At 35.1% G+C, this 14,549-nt stretch overlaps 1 protein-coding gene across 1 annotated transcript in view; it reads right to left on the bottom strand.

The window, feature by feature from the left end:
- Positions 1–14,549, bottom strand: part of COL19A1 (collagen type XIX alpha 1 chain) — a 325,236-nt gene that overhangs the window by 160,396 nt on the left and 150,291 nt on the right. The window lies entirely within an intron of this gene.

Below are 14,549 nucleotides of genomic sequence, written 5' to 3'. Positions count from 1 at the left end.
ATCACAACCTGAGCCAAAACCAAGAGTTGGACACCTACCCAACCACATCACCCAGGTACTCCCATGTAAAGTATTTTTTTTTTTTTAATTTTAGTCATCATTTTGTCTTTAGATTCAACTTGTACTTCTTGGTGGCAGGACTAAGGAGATGGCCTTTATAAGGTTAAACTAGACTTGTCAATTCTGTAGAACAGGTGGAAAATGCCAGGGTGGCTGCTTAAATAGTGAAATGGTTAATTCCTAATTAACAAAATCAGTGAGAACTCTCTATAAATTTAGAATTAACTATATGGTGTATTTTGGTAATTTGTACACTAAGCAATGGGTAAAGTAACTGCATTGTCTATTTATGGGCTTTTTGTGGATGTTAAGTGTGATAATGTTTTTATATTGACAAAAAAGGCATTCTTGAAAATACTAAAATTCTGAGACTTAGTTTAATATATCTAAGAACTAATTCAATTTTTGTTGAAATTATACTGCAGGCCAATGGACAAGTCAATCTATATACAAATATTTTCTTAAACACAATCTTTTAGAAATGGGTCAAGCATTTACCCTCTATAATCATATACTGAGTAAGTTAAGGCTGAGTCAGTGTAACTTCAGTCCAGTGCATGCAAGTAACATTAATAAGATTTGTCATGATGTATCACATAGACCCTCCTCCCCCAAGATATTATTCCCATGTTACTTTTCAATCTGCTGGGTTGGTAATACGATGTGTTTTTCAAATGACCAGATTGTGATGTTATCAAAGCCAGGCACAAATGCCTTAATTTTCAAACTACCAATCAAACACTAGAAAGTTGGCATGAACGTAAATTACAATTAATGTTTTCTTAATATTTCAATGAAATGGAGTAATTAGAAAGTTATTTCTAAGCTTCCAAAAAAAGGAATGTATCATGGGAACAAATCAACATAATTTGAGAGTCAATGTACTAATATAAAGCTATTACAAGCACATAAATAGTGAATAAAAGGGCAATACAAACAGCATATAAAAAAAGATTCTCATATTTGCACAGAACCAAAGGGTAGAAGCCCGAGGGCAACATTTTATCATCATTTCAACAAATATTTTGATGACCTCCACACACTCACAACAATAAATTAGGAAAAGAATAGAGAATTGACATTTACTGAGTACCTGCTATTGCATCAGGAATCCCACTAGCCACTTTACATAAGTGATTTAATTTAGTAACTGTCAAAATAGAATTTTTCCGTCTCATAAGTGAGAAAATAAACTTCCTAGAGGTAACACTGAACATAAGTGGGGGAACTTGAGCTTTAAACTCAAATGTATCTGACCCCAAAACTCAGTTCTACTTCTAGTACATTTTACTTCCACTTCCAAAGAAATATTTGGAGCATAAGATGTATTTAAATATGTATCATGTTAATCCATCAATGGGGTTTTAGGCAAATCTTAGCAGATTATTGGATCTGACAGGATCACCCTTGACATTTTTTGATACATGAAGATATTAAACTTTTTAGAATATATTATATTGGAAAACTAAGAAGTGTTTGCAAGACAGAATGGTGTTCCATCAGAAATGGAATGAAATATCAACAGCATAGACTGAAGGTAAGTAAGAATAGCAAAGTCCCAGAAAGCTCCTGAGGATTAGAATTGGTCAAAGGCTGAATGAGACAGTGAGCAAATAATGTGGTAAATAAAAGAGCAACGACCTGTTAGGATTTGTTTAAAAAGGGATACAAAGCACATTGTTGGAGATAATTCTCCATGTATCTTTGGCATTTCTGCTTGTTTTATGAGGGAGGCACTAACTGCTCTATGTTCCAAACCATCTTTTCACCCACCAGCCAAGCCACAAGGGAACCTAGAGAATTCAAAGTTAATTCTGCCCCAGCTGCCTAGATGTTCTTGTTGGCTTGATGTGGTCCTAGATCAAAAAGATAACAGCTACCTGACCTATGGCTCACACAGGAGTACCATTTTGGTGGCACATTAGGCTAACATAGGATACAGAATGGGTTTCTATAAGTTTTATTAAAAATGTGTCTGTTCTTGTTGATATATTGTATTGGAGTTAATACTTCACATCAAGGGGAAAGATCAGTTCAGAAACTTAAGGAAAAAATCATCTGGTTTTCTAAGGTAGATCTGGATAATTTAAGGGATTTGTTCAGCTGGTTGGGTCTGGGATCCAGGGGAACATGGTTGAAATCAGTACTCTAGGTTGGCCTCATCTACCTGCTTGGTTGGAATCCTTTTAACAGTAGTCCTCATTAACTGTTAGATGGGACAAGTTGAACAGTTTTGGTTTCAGCCTGCTCAGGTAAGGTTAGTAAGAGTAGCTGATGCAGTGGTATACTCACAGAAAAATCTGCCAGGAGCCAAGACTGTGTCAAAAAGACGGGTGGATACTGATGGGAGACAATGGGTTTTTCCATGGCTCTTTCATGCGTGTCTTGTGAGGGAGGTACTAATTGCTTTTTCTACTTCTGTTATTATCTTTTTAAGAATGCTTATATCAAAAACCAAAGGGAAGATGTGCTCACTGTTCAGAATTTTAAAGATAATGTCTCCTTCTAGGACGAAGGGCTGTTTAAAAAGTTCATTGAAAAAGATTTGGGCTCCCAAAACTTGGAGTTCCTCAGTTGTGACACCAATCCATTGCACGTGCAGCACCTATCTGGGTTACTCCTGAGGCTTGGTGGCGAGGGCAACCAGTGCAAACACGAAGCTCACACTGCCTGCTGCCATGAGAGATAATTGCCACACCTCTGACTCAGGATCTCATGTCTTCTTCCAGGATCTGTTAAATTGTGACAGGCTAATTGTTACCTTGCAAGTGGGGTAAAATTTCATACCTTTCACAGTTCTGGACACTGCTAAGTCCAACCCTTTCTCTATATTGTGGTTATATCTAACTTAACTATTTTTTTTTACATTTAATCTCTATTCTTTCAAAATAATATGACAAAAGAGAGGATTTATTAAAATGTTACTAGAGGGATAGATATTACATCATATATAGCTAAATGAATTAGAATTCCTGAGGAAATTGAAAGGTGAAATAATAAATTTCACAATTTGAATGACCTTTAAAACCTTGTTTTGACCACTAAATATTAGTCAGCGACCTGACCAAAATAAAATAAATAAATAAAAATAGTTGCATACTTCAGGATAGACTTGAGTTTCTTGGCCTTATATCTAGGGTTTATTTGTCAAAAGAGACTTTAATAATGAATTAAACCAGAGGAGGCTTCTATTCATGTCCGCAGTATATTAAACAGAAGGTAGGATTCTTCAAATAAGGAGATAATTCCAGTTGCCCACAAATGACATGTCTCTCAAACTGACAAAATATCAATGAGGGACAGTGAGTGACATCAGGATTGCCATTGTTGAAAATAATCAATATAGGATAAGGTAACTACCTACCTTAAATTAATCACTTTTAGTTGGAGGGAGGGCGACTGCCTTTCATTATAATGTTCAAGTCAGGGATTTAATATTCCCCTATAGATATTCTACCCGTAGGATTTGGTGATATTTTATTTTGATAATATGTTTGTCGGTGAAAAACATCTGTCTTCTGCCTATGAAGAAATTTGTATTGAGTACCTACACTGCACCAAGTACTACAAGTCGCAGGGGATGCGTACGATAGAAAGGGTTGCTATGCTCATAGAGACCACATTAGAAGTAAAAAAAGAAAATACTTTGATTCAGTTTACAGTTAATAATTTCCTTAAGATGAAAAAATTCTACCCATAAAGACACTGTGATTATACAAAAGTTGTCTTTGAACATTTCTCAGCAATTACTTCATAAAGGTCTCATTCCTATTGATACTCATTCCTATTGATGTTTTGCCTTTGAAGATTAGCATAATAACAATGAGAACACTAGCTAAACGATAAATAGTACTTACTAGGAGCCAATCATTTTTCAGAAGGTTTTACAAATACTAATTCATTTAATCGTTACTTTAACGCTATGTAGTAGGAAATATTATTATTCCATTTTATAAATGCTGAAAGTAGAGCACAGGGAGAAAGTCAAGTAACATGCTTAGGTTCAAACCCTGGATGAAGGGACGGGGTAACTCCTAAGCTATAATGCATGAATTTTGGGTTTGTTAAAACCAGTGGAATAAATATAATTCTAATTCTAAAATACCACTTTATAGATCAATACAAGGTTCCTACCCCCAATTTTTTCATATACATAGAGTAAAATTGAATTTAACTGATTTCTATGTGTATCTGACTTAAATACACACTTGTCTCCCTATAATTTTTCAAACGGCTTTTCCATTTATAATTTTCTAATGGCATTTAAGATACATTTTAATGTATTTTTTCTAGATCACTGAATATTTCATCATGAAAAAACAGCTCCTTCATAAAATTCCCTAACTGCTAGTGTATAGCACTTTTAGGAAAAAAAGTTTTATTCTTGAGCTTTAAAATACATAACATAGAATTGTGATGAAAACAATTTGAAATGTCTTTTGAAACAGAAGCAAACCATAAACAGAAGGGCAGAAGGAGCTATTCTCAAATCATTTATCTAATGAAAGATACATAAATCACCTTATGTCAAATGAGCTGATGGTATGTTTTTCCAAAACATAAATCTTCTCTGAGGCTGAACATAAATCTTTCTAGGCCTTAAGCATCCACTCCCCTATATTTCGGCACAGAGTCAATAAAAATAGTTTTGTAGATAGAAATACCTTCTATTTTAATCAACTAAATCATTTATGTAAGTCTTTTGCCCATACATTAAAAAAATAATTGCTTTTTAAGAATATTTGAAATCAAATCCCTTCTTTCTTCTGACCTACTAGTATCCTAAAAATCTCAATATTGAGCTGGATCATCAGTTTTAGAAAGTTAATAGTGAGTTAACTATGAATTATGCAACTTTTTAAGACAAACTTAATTCAAATTCAGGCAATTCATAGAAAGACCATATAAATAATTCAGATTTTGCTATGTAAGGGATTTTAAATAATCTTAATGGAATTGCCTACTAATTGCTATGCTACAGCACATATATTTATGTGTAGATATCAATATGTATGGTATACATATGCTGTAGATGATGTATTTTTTCAAGTCAAAACTAAAAGAAATTATGTTCTGTGGTATTTAACAAGAACTTTTCTATTTCATTCACCTAACAGGAGATAGTTATAGTTTCTTAGGAATTTTAGTAAGAAAACACTATTTTGTAGTTGTCTGTGATTTAAATGTATTTAAACTAAGTAACAGTTTAAATTATAGCACAAGGATTCTAGTAAAAAATGATTTCCTCTTAAATAACTGTTTTCATGTAATACTAAGATAACTACAGTTATACAAATACAAGTAGACCATATGCTAACTGCAAATGATCAGTGTGAAAATGATCAATCTTAAACAACTGTTTGCTTTTTCATAAATCAAATAGGTTCTAGGGAAGGCAACAACACAAGGGTTGTTTCTGTGTTCCCAGCACCTAGCACAGTATTCCACACATAAGCATTCAGGTCAAAGGGAAGAGAAACAGAGGGAATGGGCCACAGCATCCACTGAACTGATCATTATTGTATTTTCAACACATTAATTTTGAAAGAAAGAAAAACCCTATCTCAAGGTTTCCTTTATGTGAATACTATATGATTTCTCGTTTGTGGAGGCCACCTGTTAATTTGTGTGTCATCTGATTTACAAATGACCAGCTGAGATTTTTCTCTCAGCTGCATATGGTATTTAAGGTAGTTTCAAGAGGGTCAGATCTGTGTTCCTTCTGTGTGCCTAATTTTCACTTATGCTAGATTTATCCAGGTCCCAAGAGACTGGCTTTTTAGTAAGCGTGTCTAAGACACTTCTGCTGTTGACTGACTTAACCTTTGGCTTCTATGTAAACATTTGGTGCCATCTGGATGAGTATTTAATAACTCCCCAAAGGGACAGGGCCAGAGTAACATAGTCATTTTTCCTGGGAACTAAAATTAATGGATATATTCCATGAAATAACACTATTCTACCTTCCTTCATCTGTCTCTTCTAATATGACATGCAGAGGCCAAAAGAGAAAAGAGGGAAGAAGGCAGAGGTGTTAGCCAACTGCCTTATTTCAATCATATTCCCTGCCTCACTTCTGAAGCTTTCAGTTAGGGATTTTGGCAAAACTGGACTGTAAAAACAGCAGTATGTTTTTTATATGAGGAATGTCTGTTAATAGTGTATATTAATAAGAACATAGAAGATATGCAACAATTATAAGAAGTTATATGTAAAGACAGACAATTATATATAAAGAAGTTATATTTAAAGTTATTGACTTCAAATGACAAAGAAGCAAATAATTTGCAGTAATTTTACTTGCACATTAAATGTAAGGATTTATATCTAGTATTTAAATGTAAAGTAGTGCTGGCAGGATGAGGAGAAAGGGCCCTCTTGCACTGTTGGTGGGAATGCAAATTGTTGTTGTTGTTCTGGAGAACCATATGGACGGTCCTCAAAAAGTTAAAGATAGAACTACAATCCAGCACTGGCACTGCTAGGTATTTACCCAAAGAAAACAAAAGCACTTATTCAAAGTGTTACATGCACCCTGATGTTTATAGCAGCATTGTCAACAGTAGTCAAATTATGGAAAGAGCCCAAATGTCCATCAAGTGATGAATGTGTAAAGAAGATGTGGTATATATAAATATAATGGGATATTATTCAGCCATCAAAAAGAATGAAATCTTGCCATTTGCAACCACAAGGATGGAGCTAAAGCATAATATACTAAGTGAAATAAGTCAGTCCAAGAAAGATAAATACCATATCATTTCACTCATATGTGGAATTTAAGAAATGAACATGGGAGGAAAAAGAGAGGCAAGCCAGGAAACAGACTCTTAACTATGGAGAACAAGCTGATAGTTACTAGAGGGGAGGTGGATGGGGAATGGGTTAAACAGGTGATAGGTACTAAGGAGGGCACTTGTGATGAGCACTGGGTCTTGTACATAAATGATGAATCACTGAATTCTACTCCAGAAACTAATACCGCTTGGGATGTTAACTAACTGGAATGTAAATAAAAACTTTAAAAAAAAAAGTAAAAACTGGTGTAAAATGTCACACTTAAAATAACATAAATAAACCACAAAATATTAACCTGTAATAGAGGACTTTTTATATTAAAATCTTAATGTTTCAGAATAATTTAGTAGAAGCTACTTTTACATAAATTTGCATTATGATCTTAGATAAATTGCATTTTGATCAAAGAAATTTGAATGTTATTATGATTTTTTTTACTCAGTGTTGGTTTTAGTTCATGCAAATAAACATCTGCTTTGTAAATGATAAATATCAAACAGAAGAGATATGTTAAATTTATCAGTAAATCACACCCCCCCCATTTTATTGGAATATAATTGACATATAACATTGTCTTAGTTTAAGATATAGAACCTGATGATGTGATACATGTGTATATAATCAAACACTTATCACAATAAGATTAGTTAACACTCTGTCAACTCCCCTAAGTACCTTTTGTGTATGTGTGCTGATAATTTAAGATCTAATTTCTTAGCAACTTTCAAGTATTGTTAACTATTGTCATCATGCTGTGCATTAGATCCCCAGAACTTAGCCATCTTATAATTGGAAGTTCGACCAACATCTCTCCATTTCCCCCATCCCCTATCCCTAGCAACCACCAGTCCACTCACTGTTCCTATGAATTCTGTTTCATTAGATTCTACATATAAGTGAGAACATGAGTATTCATCTTTCTCTGATTTATTTCATTCTGCATAATGCTCACAAGGTCCATCCATGCTGTTGCTAATGACAGGATTTCCTTCTTTTTATGGCTGAATAATTATACACATATACTGCACACATTACATGTTCTTTATCTACTCATCTGTTGAAGGACACTTAGGGCTGTTTTCATGTTCTGGCTATTGTGAATCTATGAGCTTCATGAATTCAAGTGTCCAACTTTCTCTCCAGCTTTGGGAATTTTTCAGCCATTATTTCTTTAAATAAGTGTTCTACCCATTTCTCCTCTCTTCTCTTTTTGGTACTCCAATAATGCATAGATCATTTCTATTAATGATATCCCATATTTCATGTAGGCTTTCTTTTCTTGTTTTCATTCTTTTTTCTGTTCTGACTGGACTTGGCTTCTACTTGACAGATTCTTTCTTCTGCTTGTCTGTTGTATGCTCTCAACTGCGTTTTCTTTTCATTTCATTTACTGGAGTCTTCAGCTCCAGGATTTATCTGGTTCTTTTTTATGATTTCTCCCTCATTTTGTTCATGTATTATTTTCCCGATTTCATTGAACTGTCTTTCTTATAAGCTCATTGAACTTTCTTAAATCTACTTTGAATTCTTAATTCGGAAAATTGCATATCTCTATTTCTTTGGGATCTGTTATTGCATAATTATTGCATTCTTTGGTAATGTCATGTTTCCTTGATTTTTAGTGTTCCTTGAAGTCTTTTGTTGTTGTCTTCATATTTGATTTTTTTAAATTTTAAGATTTTATTTATTTGTCAGAGAGAGCAAGAAAGAGAGCACAAGCATGGGGGAGACAGAGAAGCCCGAAGTGGGGCTCAATCCCAGGACCCTTGGATCACTCATAGTCCTCTGCAAAGGCTCATTCCTGCTGCCCTTGGGAGCATACACATGAAGCTGGCCGTGAGGTTGGTATGTGTGGAGGTGAGGTGCATGGAGCTTTGGAGGTGCCTGTGGGCCATTAGGGGGAGAATCAAAGGTGAGGAATGCCCAGAGGCTTGTGAGTGAGTTTCCTAATGGAGTCTAGGGTACGTACACTCAGTAGGATTCACATTCCTTTGGTGCCCTCTGAGAGCTCTACCTGCTCTTTTTTCCCCAGGGTTACCCACCCTATCACACAGCACATCTCAGTATTTTGGATGAGGCAAGAAGGAAGTGAGTTTCTTTGGCAGCGTCCTGCATCGCTGGGACAGGTGAGTTCTCATTTTCAAGCTCACACTTTCCCCAGCAGGAGAAATCAAGGGCTGAAAAGGTGTCTCTTGGCATTGAGCTGTGCAGCCGTGGGGAAGGCTGATGCATGTAGATTGAAACTGTTCTTTCACTCTTCTCAGATTTCTTTGCTTCAGTGGTATGCTGGAACTTCTCCCCTAGACCCCACTAGACTTCTTTCCGGACTTCCACAAAGCTATCTTATCCATGGGTGATTGTCTAAATTGATGTTCTTTAGGAGGAATATGGTAGAAAATACTTATTCCACTATGATAACAATTTCCAGTAATTCACTTGTTAAGTGTCATTGTGGCATTCATTCTAGGTATGGTGGCAACCAAATAAGCTTCAGAAAAAGGTGATTGATGATATTTTTAAAACTAGAATTTTAAAATGTACATGTATATGCAAAATTTATTTATAAGGGAATAATTCTTTTGTTGTTAATAAGCAGTTGCTTAGAGAATTACAGCTGGAATCATGGTACAATCTGATTTTATTTGTTTTCTATTTGTGCTATTGAAAGCAAAAGTCCCAAATTATAGCAACTGATTTAATATTTTTATGGATTAGCTGCCAAATTTGACATTTTAGTTAAAGTGCTGAGAGATGAGTAGTAAATCAGGCAAGATAAGGTAATACCTAAAACTGTAGATCAAAGACTTTTGTTTCAATTCATACTTTTGTGTCAGAATCAAGTCATAGGAATCACAGATTTATTCTATTTGGCTAGCACTCTGCTCTTTTTTTAATGTTATAAAAAATTGACTTCAGAGAACTTCAATAAACAAATGACCGTAAAACAATAAAAATGGAATAAGCAGCACAAAAATTTTGTGACAAAGAAAACATCAGTCCAAATTATTTCACCAAAATCATTATATAAGAGCTGATTCTTATTTTTATACAAACTAAGATAAAGAGAGATAATAAATGGAATCAATGAGGTTAAAAAGCAAAGATTAAAACACCTACAAAGACAAGATTCATTAAACATCACTTTTTTTTTTTTTTTCCTTCAGGACACACTATGTGCTAAACCCTGTTCTGTGTGCTTGGAATTCAACAATGAACAAAAGTCACAGAGAACCTTTGCCTCTCATGGGATTAATAGTCAAATGTAGAGTAATCTTGACAACAAATATAATAAATATGTAATATAAATATAATAGGCATTTTAAATGATACATTAGAAAGTAATAAATGCTATAGAGAAAATGAAAAAAATGGAGCACTAATGGGTGTTAGAAATTCTGTTGTTTCTGTGTGTGTGTATGCGCGTAGGGCAGTTCAATGTGGTCATTGTAAAAACTTAAAGGAAGTAGCTATGCTCCCTGCTAGAGCAGGAAGGAGAAACAGCAATGCAAACCTCAAGTGGGGGTGTGCTAGGCTTGCTTGAAGAAGTGCAAGAACGCCACTGTTGCGGAATAAAGTTACCGAAAAGAGAAGAATGAGAGATGAAAGCAGAAATGCAGCAAGAGTTGAATCCTGGGAGACCTTGTAGGCTAGGCCATTGTATAGACTTGGGCTTTTACTATGAGTCAAACTGAGAAACACTGGAGATTTTGAACAGAAGCATGATGAGGGAAGCTTCCTGGCTTCCGTGTTTCCGTAAAACTCAAGGAGATCAAAGGAAGAAGTAGGGAGTCCGTTAACTGGGTACTGAAATGTGAGAGTAAGTCAGATTCAGATATATATCGAAGGTAAGGCAAATAGAATAAATAATCTGTAAAGCTGATTCACTGTGTTCACAGTTGTAAAGTTTCTAAGTACATGAAAAGTAATCCAGCACTGTACAAAAAAAATTACCATGGACAAAAATTTCCCAAGTTAGGTGAAATACATACATTTACAGATCAAAGAAGCTCAGGAAAAGCAGGAAAAATCTCAAGATAAGCACACCTACATCAGATGATCTGTGTACATCTAGTGGACAGTACGGGAAAGGAACCACTAATCTATGGAATGAAGCAACAAGTCTGCGGTGCAACTGGCAGCCGAATGCCAAGCCCTGTGACTCCAAGTGTGGTCTGAGGACCAGCAGCACCTGCACCCCCAGTTAGAAATGTAGAATATCACACCCACCAGGACTTAATCAAATAAAATAGGTATACAAACAAGACCCCTGAATGTTCTTGGGCACAATAAATTCTGAGAAGCATTAAGACACCTGAGCTCATTGCAGTTCTTGAATGGCTGGGTTAAGGCTGTAATTAAAGGTGTCTTCCTAGTCCTAAAATCCTCCACTTCACCAAGCAGACTTCAATCTTAATTTATTTTTACTACGGTGCCTCTTTATTACGATGCATTAGGTTGGATTTCAGACGAAAGTCAGACTTCTTCAAAAGTCTAAAAGAATTTTTTGAATAGGAAGAAAGCTTGTTCCATTCCAGTGCTCATTATACAACAGTTTTCAATTACAGCTGCATATTTAGAACTACCCCAAAAGATTTAAAACATACTGGTCCACACCAGATCTACTGAATTTTAATTTCTAGGGGTGGAGCCACAGATTGGTAAGTTTTAAAGCTCTCTAGTGAATTTACTGTGCAATTAGCTTTGAGAACCACTATGAATGAATTCTCAGTTTATTGACTCATAAAAAATTCCCCCTGTATTCTGAATATAGTGGAGTCAATATAGCTTTCAAGTTTATCTTCCTTGAAAACTGTTATCAATCACTTCATTAAAATGTATTAATCTACATCATAAAATCAATTAAATAGTTAGTACATGGTAAGGTGGTATGCATTTCGCTTCTTCCCTATTTCATATTTAACAGTCAATTGTTTTTTTTTTAATTTTAAAGTATTTATTTAATTTCCAAGTTTTCATTCATTCATTCATTCTTTCACTCATTCAGTTTTTTAGGAGTGAGTGGGAGCATGAGCTCAGGGGCAGGAGGAGGGGACGGGGAGGAGTAGAGAGAGAGAGAGAATCTTAAGTAGGCTCCACACCCAGAGTGGGGCCTGACACAGGGCTTGATCTCATGACCCTGAGATCATGATCTGAGCCGAAATCAAGAGTCGGATGCTTAACGAAGCCACCCAGATGCCCCCAATTTTTTATTAAATTCCAGTTAGTTAACATTCAGTATAATATTAGTTTCAGGTGTAGGATTTAGACATTCATCACTTACATACAATACCCAGTGCTCATCACAAGTTCACTCCCTAATGCCCATCACCTATTTCACCCATCTCCTCACCCACTTCCCCTCCAATAACCCTCAGTTTGTTCTCTATAGTTAAGAGTCTATCTCCTGGTTTGCCTCTTTTTTTTTTTTTAACTCTTATGTTCACATGTTATGTTTCTTAAATTCCACATATGAATGAAACCATATGTATTTGTCCTTCTTGGACTAAGTTATTTCACTTAGTACAATGCTCTTTAGCTCCATTCATGTCATTGCAAATGGCAAGAGTTCATTTTTTATGGCTGAGTAATATTCCATCACACACACATGCACACACACACCCCCCCCCACATTCTCTTTATCCATTCATCAGCTGATGGACATTTGGGCTCTTTATATAATTTGGCTATTGTTGATAATGCTGTTGCAAACAACAAGATGTGTGTGTCCCTTCGAATTAACATTTTTGTATCCTTTGGGTGAGTGCCGAGTAATACAATTGCTGGATCACAGGGAGTTGTAGTTTTAACTTTCCAGGGAACCTCCACTCTCTAGAGTGGCTGCACCAGCTTGCATGCCCACCCACAGTGTAAGAGGGTTCCCTTTTCTCCACAACCTCACCAACAATTGTTGTTTGCTATGTTGTTAATTTTAGCCATTCTGATCTGTCTGAGGTGGTATCTCATCGTGGTTTTGATGTGTACTGCCCTGATGATGAGTGATGTTGAGCATCTTTTCATGTGTCTGTTGGGCATCTGTATGTCTTCTTTGGAAAAATGTCTATTCAGGTCTCTGCCCATTTTTTAACAGTTGATAATGTTAATAAAGTTATGACATAAGCATAAAACTAGTAATATCCAAATAATACTAATATTTAACTATGAAATAAAACATTTCATTTCACAGTGGCTTTGCCTTGTTATATTTTTATGAACAAATTCACTTGTACTCCCTCAGTGTCTGCCAGCTAAATAGTACAGGGACATCTTTAAGGTGTTATTTGGTAGGAAGACAATAACTGTTATTAAAAATCCATAAAATAGGGATGCCTGGGTGGCTCAGTTGGTTAAGTGTCCGACTCTTGATTTTGGCTCAGGTCCTGATCTCAAAGTCATGAGGTCAAGCCTGGTTTTGGGCTCTACTATGGATGTGGAGCCTACTTACGATTCCTTCTTTCCTTCTCCTTTTCCCTTTGCCTCTCTTCTCATACACAGGCACTCTCCCTCTCTACCTCTTAAAAAAAAGAAAATCCTTAAAATATATCTATTCCAATACAGTTTTCTGGGTAAGGGGCCAAAACTGCATTATCAGATGAAATGATAAACAAAGACTACATTTTGCCCTTCAAACACAAGTTAGAAAGGACTTGGAAATCAGATAACTAAGTGGAGTGGGTGAACATGTAACTTACAAAAGAAAGCATGTGACTTAAATAAAATAAGCAGGCTTAAATCTAAATCACTGCCAAATAGTTTTAAAAATAAACTCCACAAAGTATAAAAAAGCTGACTAATATGCAGTTAAAACCACCTCTCAAATAGTTTCATTTCCACTTTGAAAATAAAAGCTTCAAGAACAGAATCCCATTGTAAATTGAATTTGGTTATTTCTAAGTCATGTGTTTGATTCCTTAGATTTTTTTCATTTATAAAGAAATATTTGTCCCTTAAGAAAGCACTGCAAAAATTATTTGCATAAGACATTATTAAGGTATTGTTCGGAATGACATTTCCAAGTACAAAGATAAATATGAACGTTATCAAAGCCACACAGTGGAGATTACTGTGCTGCCTTGTTGGGAAGAGCTCAACACAGATGCTAGAAGATTTCTTTTTAAACCTGACCTTCTATGATCAGAATTGGTCTGAAAACCGATGATTTCAAGTCTTAATTTATGTCATTAGATAATATCAACATAAAACTCAAGAGACCTCAGGCTACAAGTGATCTTATTTAAGAAAGTTTCCTTTTTCCTACTAAGCTTAGAGTCATTGTTAGACCAAGCCTTTAAGTTAAATGAGAGCCTTTAATGTCTTATGAAGAAAATCTATAGCAGTAAATTATATCCAAATATAAAGTCATTATATATTTATGATTAAGTGCTTAATAAATGATGAACCATTTAATTGAGAACAATCCCATTATGTGCACATTAGAAACTTTTCTCATAAATCTGTTACAGAAATATCAGCCTTTTATCACTTGTAAATCTTAGAAGCTAATCACAAGGGAAAAAGCAATTCTCTTGGACAGGTTTTGGGGACTGGAACAATCAGTTTAAACAGGTAGCTGTTTTTAATCCATTGGGCAATTATAGTGTATTTTGTTCTTTTACAGTTTTTAGAATAAGTAGAACAGTCTCTGCTTCCATTAACTTTAAATGTCTTGTTAAGAATATATAATCAAACATTCT

This window comes from Neovison vison, chromosome 1, assembly GCF_020171115.1.
Source record: "Neovison vison isolate M4711 chromosome 1, ASM_NN_V1, whole genome shotgun sequence".
Taxonomy (NCBI): Eukaryota; Metazoa; Chordata; class Mammalia; order Carnivora; family Mustelidae; genus Neogale; species Neogale vison.
Note: the sequence above shows the minus strand (reverse complement) of the source record. Positions and strands in the feature narration are given on the sequence as shown.